The sequence below is a fragment of the Prosopis cineraria genome, unplaced genomic scaffold (genome assembly GCF_029017545.1).
Source record: "Prosopis cineraria cultivar Desert tree isolate PC_DT_omini unplaced genomic scaffold, ASM2901754v1 PC13, whole genome shotgun sequence".
NCBI classification, from domain to species: Eukaryota; Viridiplantae; Streptophyta; class Magnoliopsida; order Fabales; family Fabaceae; genus Prosopis; species Prosopis cineraria.
This window is the reverse complement of record NW_026555344.1, coordinates 24,074,571-24,093,259: the sequence shown is the minus strand read 5'-3', so window position 1 is coordinate 24,093,259 and position 18,689 is coordinate 24,074,571. Positions and strand designations below refer to the sequence as shown.

The 18,689-nt window shown below is 31.3% G+C and overlaps 1 long non-coding RNA gene across 1 annotated transcript; it reads left to right on the top strand.

Annotated features, from left to right (window-relative positions):
• The first annotated feature begins 445 nt into the window (after nt 1–445).
• Nucleotides 446–4,346, top strand: LOC129290657 (uncharacterized). Its single transcript, XR_008588487.1, has 3 exons — nt 446–584; nt 812–886; nt 4,324–4,346. It is a non-coding gene; the product is annotated as an uncharacterized LOC129290657 (long non-coding RNA).
• The last annotated feature ends 14,343 nt before the right edge of the window (nt 4,347–18,689 follow it).

Sequence of the window (18,689 nt, the reverse complement as noted above, 5' to 3'; positions counted from 1 at the left end):
AAATTTCATTGCTTCAATTTTTCTGACCACGTGAGATCATTCGAACTAAATGGACTCATTAATCTGCTCAGTAGACTTCGTCATATTGGGATCCAATTAGAACTTGAAAACAAAATTATTTATGAAGACTTGAATTCCATTCTTGCTCATCTTGTGTTACTCCAAAATTCTACACATTTCTTTTCATTTTTCTTGCTTGTCTCTTCAGCCCAGAATAAATAAAAGAGAGAAATTATAATGACCTTAAATTTTAATTGAATAAAATTTTTATTGGGAAAAAAAATTTTATTTAAATTAGTTTTTTTAACAGCTTGATGTTATTTTATTTTAAATTATGGGAGAATTTGTGTCCTTTCTTATAAATTTTTTAGACCTTTCTCAATTTTTTTTTTGTCCTTGCTTATAATTTTTCCCAAACTAATTTGATCAGATCTTACCTCCGCCGTGTGAGGAGAAAAACAAAGCATTCCCTCTTCTTTTACTTCTCCATCGACATTGTGCTCCTCTTCCCTCTCTGTCGAACCTTGCCTCCTCAACTTCGACTTGTTCTCCTTCTCACCGTCGGTCTGCTCCCCACCTCATTGGTACGTTTCTGCTATTGGGATTGTTGGGTTGCTAGAATTTCTTCCTTCTTTGCTGTTCTTTGTTGTCTCTCAGTTCATGGTCGATGGTGGAGTGCGCGCGCGCGCATTCAGCTTCAATTCTTCCTGCTTCTCAGCTGCTGAATGTCTTGTGTATGCGTATATTAAGCTTAATTCCTTTCTTTTATTGGCTAGTGATTTCTGGTCTTTCTCTCTCGTTCGAGCTGCAGATCGATGCCCTCTTTCCTTCATCAGAGTCGACCACATGCTGGTTTTAAGCTGTCACCACTGCACTGAAGGTTGAGGTAAATCGTTGGTCCTTTATTCTCCCTCTTTGATTGCAACAGCACCATCGAATCATTCCCTCCTTTCTCCAACTGATTGATACAGCCCCTGTTCCTTATTTTTAGTTAGGATTGAAGTGTTGCTTCAGTTGGTGTTGGAAATTGTTTGATTATGTTGAGCTGAAATATAAGTTTGGAATTGTTGACATTTTTTGGTTATATATCTCATAAATTTATCAATGATAAATATGTGTTTTCAAAATATTTGTAAAAACGTGGAAAAGAAGAAATTGGTGAATTAAGTGTCGTTAAACTTTCATGTTATAATTTGAAGGAATATATATAAGTTTTTTTTTTTTGATAGATAAAGCGAACCCATAGGCAAGTTAGCCTATCTTATCCCTCCTTCTTTCTCTATCTCTTGTTAGTATGTTCTGCAACTCATTTGGTGTAGTATTGATATGGTAGAACCCATGCATAACAGATAATCCTTTCTTGGCCAAAAGATTCTCTGCTCGATTTGCCTCCCTATGCACATGCCTCGTAACAACTTCCCAATCACGAGCTATAAGAGTTTTAGCCTCAGTGATTATGCCAGCATTCGAATGATTTTCATTAATTTCCATGTCCAGTAATGAAATTACTTCAGAAGAGTTAGATTCTAGAATAACATGCTGATAGCTTGTATCCCACACAGTCTTTAACCCATGTACACAAGCCCATAGCTCCGCAGTTAGGTTATCTCCTCTATCCAGTCTGTGAATGAAGCCAATAATGAAGTTCCCATCAGATCCTCTGATAAGTCCACTGCATGCATCGGCCTGTGAAATATGAGTATATGCACCATCTACATTTACCTTAACCCATTCATTCCTTGGTGCTACTCATCTCATATCTTCCTTTGTTTTGGGTAGCATATTATTTGTATTATGCAGTAAGGTATTTTAGGGTTCCCTCATGCACCTCATCATTACATGGGAACTTCTAATAATCATCTCATTGCTGACTTTTTTTTGTTTAAATACAAAGAGGTTCCGCCTCTTCTAGATCCATTAACTAACCATACCAAAGAAAGCACTCCACTTGCTCCCTAACCCATGTTGGTTAGAGATATTCCTCCAAAGCCATTCTATGAGCTCCATATCTTTAAATTTTCTCCAAACTGATGGATGGATCACACTCATCCATAACAATTTAGTTTGATGACAATCACAAAGCACATGGAGTGAGGTTTCAGGTTCCATATGGCAACATGGGCATATCTCACTTGAACTCATCCCATGCTTACATCTCGAAACATTAGTAAGAAGTCTTCTCTGGGAGGCTAACCACAAGAAGGTTTTGCACCATTGCGGGACCTTTAACTTCCATATATTCTTCCATTTTTGGTCATGATTCAAACCAAACTGGCAGAGGCAGTCATAAGCAGACTTGATAGTAAACATACCACTTTGATCCCATTTCCATTGAATATTATCCAACCTCATATCCTTAAGCCCTATCTTCACTGTCTCCTACATTGCCTTAATACTTGACCATATATTCGATCCTAGCCACTCTATGTCAATTTTAGGAATTAAATCATCTCTACACCTGTATTTGCTTTAGATAACTTTGACTTAAAACTCATCCTTTTTCTTTACCAGACTCCATCCCAACTTCATGAAAAGAGACTGATTTTGAAGTCTAGCATGTTTCAGTCCTAGTCCATCCGACTTCTTTGGCTTACACACCTTATCCCATGTGACAAGAGATACCTTTCACCTACCTCTTGTTCCTCCCCATAAAAAGGTTTGATTATGTTTATCAAGCACTTCATATGTATTGGCAGGCAAATGGGCTGTTTGCATAATATATCTAGGTATTATAGAAGTGATAGAAGAAATTAAGGTAGTTTTACTCGCTAGAGATAGCAAGTTTGCTTTCCAGCTAGACAATCGAGCTTTGACCTTATCCATAATCTCTTGAAACATAGTCTTGTCTACTCTCTTATGATGGAGAGGAACACCTAAATATTTACCCAAATCTTCAGTTTGAGCAAAACCAAGCAAATTGCTAAGCTCCATACATCTATTTGGAGTCACATTATTAGAAAAGAACATTCATATTTTAATAAAATTTACCTTCAATCCCGAGCTTTTACAAAAGTTGTCAATAGTCTCCCGAATCATTTCAGCTTGTACTACTATAGCCTCTATGAAAATAATAATATTGTCAACAAAGAATAAGTGGGATATAGGCGGTCCCCTCTTGTTCAACCATATTGGTTCCCATTTCCCTTCATCCATTTTTGCTTGGATTAGATGAGCCAGCTTTTCCATACAGATAACGAAGAGATAGGGAGAAATAGGATCTCCTTTTATCACTCCTTGAGATGTAGAAAAGCATTCAGCTTTATCACCATTCTATAAGAGCTGCATGCTTACAGAAGAGATGCAGTTGATAATGATATCTATCATATTTTGAGGCAATGCCATCTCCTACAAACATTCAGTCAAAAAATCCCACTTAACACGATCATATACCCTTCCAAGATCAATCTTAATTGTCATGAATCCTTTCTTCCTTATCATGTGCCTTATGGAGTGAATAACCTCCTGAGCAACAATAATATTATCTTGGAGTATATGTAAGTTTTGGCTCAACTTATTAATTGAAATTTTAAAATACCAAAGTAAGAGAAAGAATTACATAGGATACTTGTGTTATATTTTATTAAGTCTAAAGAAAGCATAAAGATAGTTGATTAAGTTTGTTATGATTTATAATTGAGACTGCGCTACAAGAAAGTATGAAGATAAATTGAGGTTTGTTAAATGGCTTAACAAACTCAATGGTATTTGGAACATAATCGGTTAGAGTATTATCTTTAATATTGTTTGAATTAAATTCAAATGTCCATTAAGTGATTGAAAAATTTCTTGATAAATGATTTTAGAATTATGATTTAATTGTCAAGAAATTAAGGGCACTATTACAATTAAAGTGAAAGGTTAAGAGAAGCATGCTTTAAAATTTTGAAAATTTTCATGTGAGTGGGTAATGTTCCAAATCAATTTCTGATAGAATGTTTATAAAATTTATTTATTTAAATTATACTATTATTTCTTTATAAATTGTACAAATATTCTTGTTAATCTTAATTTTTAATAATTATTTTATTTACGAACATGTGTTAATTTTATTAAGGATTTATATTGTTGATAAGCAATGATTGAAATGAATATATGACAAATGGTATTATTTTTCATAAGTAGTTTAATTATTTAATTCTACATTGATATTTTGTAATGATTTGTGTATGGAGGAAATGATAATAAATTTGGACAATGGAAAATGATAGTTGGTCAGTATTTGTAAGTAAAAATTTTAAAACTATTTTTCTTACTCTATACATGCTTGATTTTAATGAGGGGGATTGAGTTTAGAATGCTGGATGCTAACGACAGTTCTATTAGCCCTTAGTCCACCATGATACACCCAGCTAGGAGGGTGCATTGGAGGTGCTATCCTCGTGCAATGGCTAATGCATGTAGAAAGAAGGGATGATTATTTGTAAGTATTATACTCATGCTTGTTTTCATAGGCCTCGTGCCTGCGCTTGTTTCGTGGCTCTTGTTGTGCTTGTTTCGTAGCTTTCAGTTGTGTTTGACTGGTTACTTATTCTCGTGGATTATATGTCCATTCTTGATTAGTTATTTACCCTCATGGATTGTATGTCTACACTTATTATTCGTTTTAATAAAGCCTCCTAAATTTAAATTAAAATTTATCATTTCTTTATTAATTTTTTAAAAGTATTTTATCAAATTACACTATTATTAGAAGTTCTTATATTTATGAGCTGTATAAATTTTAAACATTTATGTGATTCTTATAGCATTGTTTAATTCCAGAGTTATATTATTGAGAAACTTTTTATTTATTGTTAACTTAAGTATATGTTTCATTATTTCATTATGTCATTTTGAATTAAATTTATTAGTTACTATCTTCATAATTTTTCTTAAAATTATAATTTTAATTAGGATGCTACTCATTAAAAATTTCTTTAGGCTTAAATATTGTAGCTGACCCTGCACCTCTTGTGGATAATTGAGAGGCTCTATTGCTTTTTAGAAAAAGGAAGCACATTGTGATTATAAACTTTGTATTGTATTTTGTAAATGTAAGTTAGTGTTCCACATATACCATAGCTAGATTCTAGTTTTATTTTATCAGTACATAACTTGTTATGGAGCTAGTCTCCTTTGTTAGATTGGTTGACATTTTTGTTATTGTAAAAATTTTAGGAGGTTTAAATTATAAGAGAGATTCTGCTGAAATTTTTACAAAATATTTAAAACTTTATGAACTTTATTGTTATATATAATTTATATGTCGATATTTTAGTTTAACCTTTGACTAATCTTGTCTTATGAAATATGAGATCACCTCATATTTTATGCCAATTATATCTTTAGTATTAGGATGTGACAGGAATTGGACTCGTTTTTGTTTTTCTTATCCTTAGATTTGTATTAGTTATAAGTAAAATTTTCAATAATATTTGAGCATGCCAATTCCATCCTTGTCACCTCATGCTTCTTTGTTTTTGCTCCTTGTAGAATGGAAAATAATATCCACAATCACTATACTTCTTGTCCAGCTCGGTTTAGGGAAGGAAATAATATGTTCCAATTCCCACAATTCAATTCTAATATCCCATAATTCGCACTGCCTATAATTAAGTATTAATATTCCTTACCTATGAAATTACTCTTACTCATTTTTCTTCACTTCTTTTTCATAGCCTAGTTAACATTGGAGCTATTTAAGAAAAAAAAATTAAGAATATTCTCTCTGTAATAGTTAACCAAACTTAAGAGGTTTATGTATTCTAAACTCATCTCAGGCTGTCATCTTCCTGGAGAACTGCTATATACTCTATACTTCAAGAACTTTATAATAGGTCTATTATCGAGCCCTTTTTAGATCTATTGCGATCCATAGGATCTAATAGTAATCCTTCTCTATGAGACTTATCGAATAATTTTACCTTTATTTAATCTGGCAACTTTATTAATTATTCTCCAAAACTGATCTTAGTTATCTATGTTGCCTTTCTTGGCCTTATTTATTCCTTTTTGCCTATCCTATAAATTTTTAGATTTTAACTTTCTCATTTCTCAATTTTGAACATTTTCTTGAATTTTCTGAAAATGTTAACACTTTTGCCTAAAATAGTCTTTAAAATTATGATTTGGTCCCTACGAACTATCTTGTCTTTTCAGGGCATCTTTAGGACTCTTGATTACTTAGGCTTAAAAGCTTTATGAATTCAACCATATTCTTGAGCTTCTAGGCCAGAAATTTAGGATGTTACAGAGAAGGCTTTGAATCAGCTTCTTAGTTTGCTTGGAGAAGGAAATATAAAAATAGGAGAGGGATGAAATTGAAAAGAAAGAGGGCAAAGAAGATGTTTTAAGTGTTGCAGTGTTTTGAAAAATGAAAATGGAAGAAGAGCATACCTAGAGCAACATAAAGAAAAGTGATGAGAGCATAAAGTGGTCAGAGCAACTTTTGAAAATGCAATATTAAAAAAAAAAAGAGAATAAGAAAAGAAGGGTCAGAGTGGTCAGAGTATACCTTGAGTAATGTGAAGGGCAAAAAAGTTATTTTACTTTTTAGTCTTTCTATTATATAGGTTGTAATTTTTTTATATAAGATGAAGTTGTATTTTTTTAGAAAAAAACTTTATATTATATTATTTTATTATGACCAGTCTAACTCTAGTTTGATCCTCGACTTGACACCTGATCTTAGTCGATTCAAAAACTAGTTCAGTTTTTAATACCATATAGATCCTCATATCTTTGGGCTTGCAAGTTTGAGAGGAATTATTTACTAGGTCTATAATTTCATGGGTAGTCCCAATCACCCTCATAGCTTGTGTAACATCCTTAATTTTAAACCAGATTATCTAAGCTCAATTAGATTAATTAAGTGTGTATTTGTGAGGTGTGTGGTCAAAGAGGCCTAATGGGCATGTTTGGTCTCAATTTCAGCCATAAACACAGGTCTGAAGGAGAATTGGGTCAGATAGGGATGAAAAAGGAAGAAACTTTGAGAAGGGAGATTCTGTGCCACGCACACGGCTTGTGGATGATCTACCATAGCACATGTGTAACAACATGCTTGAAAGAAGCTCTTTGTACCATATGCCGCTTCGCATTGTGCATAAACTAATGGCATTGGTGTTATATTACAAGAGAAAATTGACCACATAGTAAGAAAATGAAATGCAAATGTGGCATAATTTGTTTGAGAATCTACTAGGTTAATTTTGTGAGTTTTATGCCTTGTGATCTGAAATTCTTCGAGAACAATATTGGTGAATTTTTATATTATGTTTTATTGGGAGTTTAATGATTTTATGATTAGTGAAGTACCATAAATTTTTATTTATGAGAAGTTTGATGATATTTAAAATAGTAGAGTTTAATGATCGTGAATATATGAAGTACAATGATTTCAAAATTTAGAGTTTAACAACTCATTTAATTTAAAGTTCCATGAAAATGTATTTAAGGAGTCAATGAAATTAGTTATGTGAAGTTCTATGAATTGTGTGAAATCTGAATCATTGCATGAATATGTATTGCATGATTTGAGAGGTGGGAGTTTACCTAGGAAGAGGAGTAGAGCATTAAATCCACATAGTAGGGCTCCCATCTAAGTGATGGCTTACTCGGATTGATTTTATTCTTATTATTCCATTTTTTCAATGAGGGACTGTCCCATTAGTTCAGCGAGGGACTCAAACTTAGTTAGTTATCCACTGGTTTAGTGAGGAAACTAGTTTAAGGTGTATAACATCCTATAGTATGAGAAATAGGGAAAAATGTGTTCCATAAGTGAGTTAGGTGTGCTTTGGTCAGGTAATCCCCTCATAAGTGTCTAGGCTAGGGAAGTCATGGATTATAGACTATCCCATTGTGTTATAGCACATTGTTTCATGTCAAAGGAATAAGGAGGATATAAAGAAAGTGTGATCATACATATAATGAGTAAGGGTACATGGTTGTCTGTATTGTGACTCTAATGAGAGCATTCATGAATTGTGTCATAATCACTCCCGAGTATTTGTGATTGTATTGTGTGATAAATTTTTGGGATATGAAAATTGTTGAAAGGCTTTATTTTCCAAGTATGTGCTATTATGCTTGGATGTGTGGATTTATACTCTCAAATGTTTTACATGGTTTTAAAGAGTTGATATTATTTGTCATTTGCATTTAAACTAATTGCCATACATTAGTATGGGTTAGTTGGGCCTTAGTTACTGAGTGGTTGTACTCACCTTACTATTTTTAATATTACAGGGAAAAGCTAAGGAGATTTAGAAAGAGGAAAGCACCCAGAGGCTAAGGATTGCGATCCTAATTTGTATGCCTCTTTCTTTTTGAGTCAATATGTGTATTTGACAATTTAAATTGCCAACTAGGTTTTATTCATTTTTGGTTCTTACTGACATTATGTGTTTGTGAGTTGTAATTGTATTTTGGGCCTTAGAGAGTAAGTTGATAATATATGTTATATGTGATAGGGCCAAAATACTAATGTAAGTAAGAGTAGAGTATATTATGTGTTGATTATGAATTATTTGATGGAAATGTGCTCAAACTCCCCCTATTGTTTTTTTTTGAGATTAAGGGGTTGAGCAATAAAAATGTAATCTATGAGTATTTAATATGATATGGTGCATTGCATGATTCAGTTTTGATGTTTTGCATGTGGTCATATGGGTGTTAATGGATAATGGCTTTTGGTAAATGAATTGGACACTTGATTTTGTAAAAAGTATTGAAAAAGTATAAATTTTGAAATGAGTATCCAAATTTTGATTGAAAAATAATTTTCTTATAAAACCAATGCCCTTAGTTTGATCTCAGAAAGAGCTTTCCGTAAATACTTAGTTCGCATCAATCAGATGTCGGATGGAGAATTAGGTGTTGAAAGTTGCCACAAAAGCTGTCAAATTGATAGCAGAATTCACTGTCAAAATTTGTGCAATTGTGCTGCGGCACATGGTGCCATGAGCCATAGTGCATGTCACAGAGGCGAACCCGTTGCGGCACATGTTTGACGAGTTGCGGTGCACGCCTCAAAATTTTTTAAAATTTTTTTAATTTTAAATTCTTAAGAAAATGCACTCATAAGTATAATGGTTTCATACTTTCGCACATTTATGAACTTTGATTTGCCAATTGTAAGGATTTTAAAAAATATTTTTAGTTCTGTAAACTTGGGATTTCAATTTGTATAACTATTTAAAACTTGATATTATATTAACTATCTTAATTCAATCTTATTAGTAATTGAGATTTGGAGTTAATTATGAATTAGAAGGAGGAGGATATTATAGTTTGGGCCATATCACTATTTTCGCTCATAAGGAAAACTTTAAGCTCTTGGAGGAAAAAGTTGATTGCTTCGCTCTAAATGTCCTTCAGCCACTATTTCTTTAATTTTGTCTTGACTAAGAAGCAACAACTGCAATAGCTGTTGATATTTTTCTCCATAACTGTCATTTTTTATTTTCTTTTGAATTTTAAAACTACTTTATATGCTTTTTAGCTAATATATCCATTTGACTTTCTTTCAACAAGAAGAAAAAAATTGCTTCAGCTAATTTCCCTTCCCCATTTTGAAAACCCTTTTCAATCCACAACACGGTCCTTCTCATTGCCTTCTCTCCTTAGCACGGTGAGGTTTCTTTCTTCTTTTCTATTTCTTTCTACAACTCCGTCTCCCTCCACTCTCCTATAATTAAAAACATTATCTATATAGTTCAACATATTTAATTGTTAATTCGAATAACTGCTAAATAAATACAACTATTTAGTGGTTTTTTCAAGTTTTTGAGCATCCTAGTGAAAATTGAACAAAAATGAGAAATACTATTTAATAGTTTTTTTTTAAATAACCGTTAAATATTTTAAGACTATTTATCAGTTTATTTGAAATAACTACTAAATAATCTTCTGATTGAATCTTTGAACTTAAAAAAAAAATTCAACAATTTTTGTTAAATAAACATTATGTAGATCTAAACTATATTGCAGTTAAGAACTGCTATATAGTTAAACCTGGACTAAATAGTGATAAAAATAACCACTTTGTAGAGCTCTCTTTTTAGTAGTATCTCCTCTAATTAAAAACCTTATCTAATTTTTCTCCCTAATTTCTCAGTCGTAAAACAATGGAAGTCTTCCCAACTTTTGAAGTTTTTCAAGCTTTATATTCGACTCCCACGTCGTTCTCTCTGAGATTCCGCCTTCATAGTTTAATAGTCATTTAATTTAATACATATTGGTTCTGTCGCGTGGGACTGGTATTTGCTCAAATTGTTTGTTTTATTCTTATTATAATACTTTTTTTCGGCCAAAGATTCTTATTATACTTAGTTTTTATATTTTAATGTATTATATTCTTGTGAGTCGTGTTGGTCTACCGCCAAAGAATTTTTTTCTCCTTTATTTTATGATAGTGTCAATTTCTTGTGGGTCATATGGGGTTGCAAGGAATTATATCCTAATATTGTTAATCATTCAGTTTTCATGATTATTACAATGCTTTTTTTTTTTAAATATATATTTCAGTTTTTATTTGATGCTTTTCACGTGAGTCTTTCTTTATGTTTTTATGTTAAGCGTATGTGTTGAAAAAAATTTTATTTGTAATTATGTTAAACATTTTAAAATTATTAATTTTCCCTTATAATCCGATTTTCTACTCTCTCCCAATTTAATAATTTTAAATGATTAAGTATGATGATATTTAAATAAATAATTTGAAAAGATTGCTTTTATTTTGCATTGTAAAATAGCAAAAATATTTTTGTGTTGTGAATATACTTAAGAAAAAACACAATAATCAGCCCCTATAGTTTCATTTAGTTTTACTTTTAGTTCGTGTAATTTTTTTTAGTATTTTCAATTCTATAATTTTAGAAAGATTGGGTGATGGTTGTTTTTTAAATCTCTAAAGTTTCAACTTTTCAATATTTTTAGTTCCTATAAGAACTAAAAATTATGTTTTTTCCATATTTAATTGTAGTTAATTAGTTTTCACTTAATTGTATGTTTTGTATATTTTGTATTTTGCCATGCAAGGTTTGGGCTTACAAATTCTTTGAATGACTTTCTTTTCCAATTAATGAAGCGTATTATTTTTTTGGCAAAAGTACATTTTTACTTTTAAAGTATTTTTCGAGGAGCACCTAATGCCCAAAAGTATTTGTTGTAGTATTTTCGCCCTAATGTAATTAAATTGAAGCATTTTTTACCTTGACATTAAATCCTAACAAATATCCATTAAATCGAAGGATTCTATGACATGAGGCCCACAAGACATTGTTTAACGGATGTTTGTCAAGATTTAATGTCAAGGTAGAAAATGCTCTGATTTAATTACTTAAGAGGTGTAAATGTTATGAAAAATAATTTAAAGTATTGGGTGCTCTTTACAAAATACTTCAATAGTAAAAAATGCACCTTTATCCATTATTATTTTTTTTCTAGATTTGTGTTGTTGTATTTCTAGGTGACAAGTGAATCATGGAGATTAAAATAAGGTTGTTTTACATGCATGGAAATTTCTTGGTGCCAAATACAAGTGATTGATGAACCCACCCATTATACTCTTTAATTAGATAAAGGTGCAAATTTAGTTATGAATTATTTTTTTAATGACCACTAAATAGCCTATATTATGGGGTGGTATGAAATAAATCCCAAGCTAAAAAAATGGAACAATGAATGCTTACAGTTAGTTTTGAATAAATGAACATTTGTTTACTACTACAAAAATCTAAATATAAGACGCCATAAAAAATGACGGTTAAATAAAAATACGTTATATATGAAAAAAAAGGGTGATGATCAGAAAAAAAAATGATGGGTGCTTAAACACCTATCATTTATTGTCAGACTTTAAATGACAGGTGTTTAAAATACTCGTCATTTAAATGTTAAAAAACCTTTCAGTTTCTTAATTTAAAAAAATAAATAAGAAACTAAACTTTAAATGACAGGTATTTTAAACACCCATCATTTAAAGTCTGACAATAAATGATAGGTGTTTAAACACCCGTAATTTATTATAGCCTAATGTTTCATTTTCTGGAAGGAAAATGAATAAAAAAATTTTGCACTTTAAATGACAGGTGTTTAAAACACCTATCATTTAAAGTCTGAACAAACACCCATCATATATTGTTGCCCAACGTTTCAGTTTCTAAAAATAAAAAAATAAAAAAAAATTTGAACTTTAAATGATGGTTGTTTGAAACACCCATCATTTAAAGTCTTCCAAATATATGATAGGTGTTTAAAACACCCGTCATATATATATTTGAATAAATGATGGGTATTAAAATATTTATCATTTATTTTCTTTTTTAATCAGTTTTCAGTCTCATTTTCTATTTTTGCTCGTTCGTCTTCTCGCATATCCTGTCTTCTCTACTTGCACACGAAATTAGTAGAAATCTCTCAATCTTCCTCCATTGTTGCCGTTGACCACTTTCGTCCTCTCTGACATGAAAGCGCCACCACCTACACTGTCAGTTGTCATCTCATTTTCTTTCTTTTTGTGTTTCATTCTCTCTTCTTCAAGGTACGTGGATGTGTGATTTCTACAGTTTTTCTTCATTATCTTCCAATATCCTTAGATTTCTAGATTATAGGATTGATTCATTTAATGTTATAGATTATTTTATTAGTTGATTTTTCTTGTTTAAATTTCTCCTCATTTGTTGCCCATTTTGATATTGTGGGGTGTCGAAAATTGTTAATGTTTGATATGTTATTAACTTAAGAATGGTAGTAGATAATATAATTAGCCTTATGATGATTATTGAGATAAAAATTAGTGATCAAAATGAAATATTTATGATGATTGTATTTTTTTTAATGAATTTTGACTAATTTATTTCAATAATTTTTAATTTAAATTTCATGCCTTATTTGATCAGAGTAGTTTTATTGTTCAAAACTACACATTGAAATGTACTAATATGTCAATTTTCATTACAATTGGAGTTGTTTTAGGTAACTGAAATTGACACGTGGTTTTTTTAAAAATTATTGCTATTTTATTGATATTTTTACATTTGCTAAAGAATGATTCTTTCTTGGCTAGGGATTACTAATATAGGATGTGTAACCTTAGAATGAACAATGAGATAGAAAACATTGATTCAAAATGATGTTTATGGTGTTTCTCTTTTTTCTATGATTTTTGAACGAATTTTAGGTATAATTTTATAATAATTAGAGTTAATTTGAAAATGCTATTTGTTGAGAATTTTATTGGTGTTGTGATTGTATATAGTTGAAATTAGTTTGTTGAGTGAGATGCCAGGATTGAAAAGAGGGTTTTAACCTGAGAAATACTTTTTGTATGCTGTTATGTTGCCAAATTTTTTTCGGCAGTTGAAGGAATATGTAAATGCTCATGCATTATGACTCATAATTCATTAATTACTCTATATTATATGTAAAGTAGTCAATTTTTTTATTGATAATCTTTCTATTATTCCTTTCCTCTCCATATTCACGAGTCACTAATCATATTTCCTTGAATAAATTATCTTTTAGATTAAAGTTATGGATAAATAATAAATATCTGCACTAGAAGAAAAGAGTGCCCTTATGTAAAATGTGGTCTTTTAAAGTAAATTAGTGCATCTGAGTTGAAAGATCATTTAGTGTGCTATGGAATTAATGAAAATTACAAGTGTTGGCATAAGCATGGAGAGACTAGAAAGGATGAGTGTACAAGTAATTGAGAGTATAAAAAAAGCTTTGAATCAGATGATTATGACACAGCTACTTAAAAGGGTGACTGTCTTGAAGAGATGGCCAATGCAATTGAAAGGGAACTTGAGGATTGTCTTGAAATGTTAGAGATGTTGAAAAGTAACGTAGAGAAGCCCTTGTATGCTGGTTGCACCGAATTTAGAAAGTTGTCAGTGGTGTTGAAATTGTATAACTTGAAAGTGAGCAATGGACAGAGTGATAAGAGCTTTACAAAAAATCTTACACTTATAAAACAACTTCTACCATAAACAACGAGCTTCCAAGGACTATGTATGAGGTAAAACAAATGCTACGCTCAATTAGCATAAGTTATGAGAAAATACACGTCTGTCATAATGATTGCATATTATTTAGAAATGAATATGTGTAATTAATGAAGTGTCCAAAATGTAATGTCTTACACTACAAAGAGAACAAGAAGAGTCTAGACAAGGCGTTATGGTACTTTCTCATTGTACCTAGATTTAGACGGTTGTACAGTAGTATGGATGATGTAAAAAATTTGACATGGCATGTAGATGAACGGATCAAAGATGGGAAGTTTTGACATCTAGCTGACTCTTTTCAATGAAAAAAATTGATTTCAATTACCCTAACTTTGGAGCAAAAAATAGAAACCTTTGCCTCATATTATCTATTGATAGAATGAATCTACATGAGCTTTAAAGTAACACTTACCATACATAGTCAGTTATTTTGGTAATTTACAACTTACCTCTATGGTTATGTATGAATCAAAAATATTTGATGCTATCCATTCTAATTTTAAGGCCAAAACAACGAAAAATGACATAGACATATATTCGGATCATTTAATTAAAGATTTGACATTATTATAGGTGCACGGTGTTGAGGTATATGATGGATATAGAGAAAAAAGGTTCAATTTAAGAGAATTATTGTTTGGCATAATCAATGATTTCTTAGCATATAATAATTTGTCAAGGAATAGTATCAAACAAAAATTCAGATGTCCTATTTGTGAAAAAGGCACACATTCAGTGAGATTAGAACATGGAATGAAGAATGTCTATCTCAGACATCGTAGATGGTTGCATTTGGATCATTATTGTCGACGCTTGAAAAAAGCTTTTAATGGGAATTTAGAAAAAAGTAAGGCACCTTTGCCCTTGACAGGTAAGTAATATTTTGATAAGGTGAAGAATTTGAATATCGAATTTGGCAAACTTTTTGCAAAATATCTTGGGACATGTGGGTGGAAGAAAAGATCTATTTTTTTTAACCTACCATATTAGCAATCCTTATATATGAGACATTTTCTTAATGCCATGTACATTGAAAAAAATGTGTGTGATAGTTTAATTGGTACATTATTTCATATTTCGAGAAAGATCAAAGTTGGCATCAAGGCAAGACTTGATATGATTTCTATAGAAATAAGAGAAGAGTTGGCTCCGCAAGAGAAGGAAACTCGCACATTTCTTTATGCAGTGGCTCATACACTGTCTAGAAAAGAAAAGAAGACTTGTTATGAGTCGCTTGCTACTGTTAAAGTTCTAGAGGGGTACTCTTCAAATTTTAAGGGCCTTGTGTTATTAAAAATTTTTAGTTGATGGGTTTAAAATCGCATGATTGCCATATGTTGATGGAAAATTTTATTCCATTAGCTATACATTTTATTTTACCCAATACAGTTTGAGCCACGACCACGAAATTGTGTTTCTTCTTGAAGTTTGATTCAATTCAAAATGAATCTTCAGCTAAATGTATAATTTCTTTTTTCTTTTTCCTTTTATGGGGGACAAAATCTAAATGTATAATTTCATTACTAATAACATCTTCACCAAAATGTTGTATTTCTTAATTAAAGCTTTTCACAAAACTTTGGCTCTCCATATAAATATTTCTAGACCAATTCTAGCTCTATCTCAATAGTAATTTTTTTTTTTCACAATCCAAAACATATGCAAAGACATTTCCTTGCAATAAACGCTCTTTAGATGATTCTGTAGCAACATTTACTGATCTACATGCATATTTCTAGATCATAGGATCTTACTAACACAATTAACATCAACCAATAAATGATACCAAATATATATTCATAATAGAATTCAAAATTCTCAACCTGATGATGGCACATACAATCTTTAGGTAGGCCTAAGGCAATCACCTAAAACGGCATTGACATGTTATTTTAGGATCCAAAATCCATACATCAAAGTTGGAGCATTAAACATAACAACATCAAAAACAGTAATAATTGTTACTTATTAAATCGGGAAGTAACGGAATAATTACTTTGATTCACATCGTAATCCTCCGATGGCACTATCACTATTGATCTCGCAGAATGTGCCCTATGCAAAGAATGTTCCATTCTCAATTAAAAAAAAGGGGAATCATAGAAGAAAACAAATGATGCATAACTACCATAATTCTTATTCCATGTTTATACCATAAGGATACACTACCACATAAAATACTCATATTTGACACTTATTTTTCACAATACTTTAACCGTCAAGTAACCCTTACTTGACTATTTTATTACTTAACGGTTAAAAATCGTCAAGTATATGAACTAAATATATGCACTCCCTGAATAAATACTTGATGTTTGTTTACAAACAAGCGTCAAGTATTTGTAAATACTTGACGGTTAGAAGGAAACAAACGTCAAGTATTTATGGCCAAACCTAGCCAGGCTAGTTTCGGCCAAAAATACTTGACGCTTGTTTCTTTATAACCGTCAAGTATTTACAAATATTTGACCCTTGTTTGGAAACAAGCGTCAAGTATTTTGATATTTGATGGTTATTTTGAAATAACCGTCTAGTATTTATGGCATAATTTTTTTCAATAGGGGAGCTGCTTTAAAGATATAGATACATATAGATAAAAAATAGTCAGCCAACAACAAAAATAATGCAATATAATGAATATTTTTAATAGTACTTACTATCTAATTAACATAAAAATTCCTATATATTTAACCTTAAAATCTAAAAAATCTATGCTCAACTTATTTGCAAACTAATGTTCCAAAACTAAGTGGCCTATCTCATAAAAATTAGCCCAAAAAATGTATATATTTTCTATAACTAACTATTGTACCGGCCTAACTACTATTGCTACCCACATATTGAAAACACATTGGGCCACCTCTTCAAGAACCTCTTCTACATGTGCAGCTGTATAATGAACGTAGTAGACATCTTTGAAGTACTGTAAGCAAATAATTACAACAATTTCAAGTTAATAAGTAGCTAATTAAAATTGGTTAAAATTTATAATTGAAGTATAATTAAATTTAATATATATACCTTGTCAGATAATGTGGTAGGGGCATGGGTGATAATATCCTTTATGAACTTTATCAAGCAATAACCATAGTCATTGCTCTGATCTAGTTGGAGTGGACACTATAAAAAAACACATATTAATGAAATTATAAAATATAATATGAGACCATTTCTTAATTAAAAACTTGACCAATTAAATGAATACCAACAGTGAATCATTTCTCTGAAAATTCAAATGCCCTTATCTTAGGGCACACAGTCTTATCGATCGCAATGCGATACAACACCATAACTTTAAGAAGGAATTATGGAATGAATGTGAAAAACATATAAATGGAAACTAAAAATAACAAGAAATAACAAGTAAAAAAATCTAACTTATTCATTAAAAGTACCACCATATCTTTCCTATTACTTGGTTCTCCAATAAGGGGATCGAGATACTATATTTTTGGAGCAATGAGAATTAACCACAATAAGCACTTAGTATCCCTTAATAAGAAATAGCACATGTTACCAAATAAATAAATATAAAAAAAATTTTACTCGTAACAAGTATTAACAACTCACCCTTGCAGTAAGGAGCGAGAAATAAAGTATCCTTCTCGCTTCCCTTTCTCGAAATTAATCTGAAAGCATTCTTGCTTAATTTTCAGGAGCTTCCTTTGTAATATTGTTGTGGGGAGAGACATTATGAGGGTTAACCAGCTTGATCTTCGACTCGAGGCAAGCAAGAGCCATGAATGAGGTATAAGGTGACTTGGATGAAAAAATATACAAGTTAATATGCTTGCATACTCACACACATAAATAATTCAAGAAATTAACTAATAAATATTGAAGAATTACCTCATGCAGAAAGTCATCAAACTAGTGCTCGCCATATTATGCTTGAGGATTTCATTCAAAATTTTAACCTGAATGACTTCAAATGATGCTCTACCAAATAGCCTATCGTCAAAATTAATTATATCCCTAATCGGTACTTGACGAAAGTCATTGATGTACCGAAGAGCATAGCTCTTAAATTAGATCTTTCTTCTCTATACCCATCATATACCTCTATACTTGACTCCCACATGATCTTTAAGTCATCAATTAGAGGAGCCAAATATATGTCTATGTCATTCCCAGGTTGCTTGGGTTCCACAATTAGCATGGACAATATCATATACTTGCACTTCATGTAAAGCCGTAGAGGAAGGTTATAAATCACCAAAATGATTGGCAATGTGCTGTGGCTACTACTTTTAAAGCCCATGAGGATTCATCCCGTCAGTAGACAATGCAAGACGTAGATTCCTACTCTCTACCTCGAATTCAGGGTACTCATAATCAATCTTTCTCCATTGTGGAGAATCAACAGGGTGACAAAGCATGTCATCTTTTATCCTTTCATCCGCATGTCATGTCAAGCTTTTCACAACTTTTGCATTGCTATACATGCATCTAAATCTAGGCACGATTAGAAAATACCATAGTACCTTTGTGGACTTGATCCATTCTGCTTGTAGCGTGAGGCGTTACACTTTGGACACTGGGTTAATGATGCATATTCATTTCGAAATAAAAGGCAATCATTAGGGCATGCGTGTATCCTTTCATAACTCATACCAATTGATTGCAATACTTTTTTTGCGTTATATGTCCGACAAGGAAGCTCATTTTCCTTAGGAAGTAATTCTACTTTTA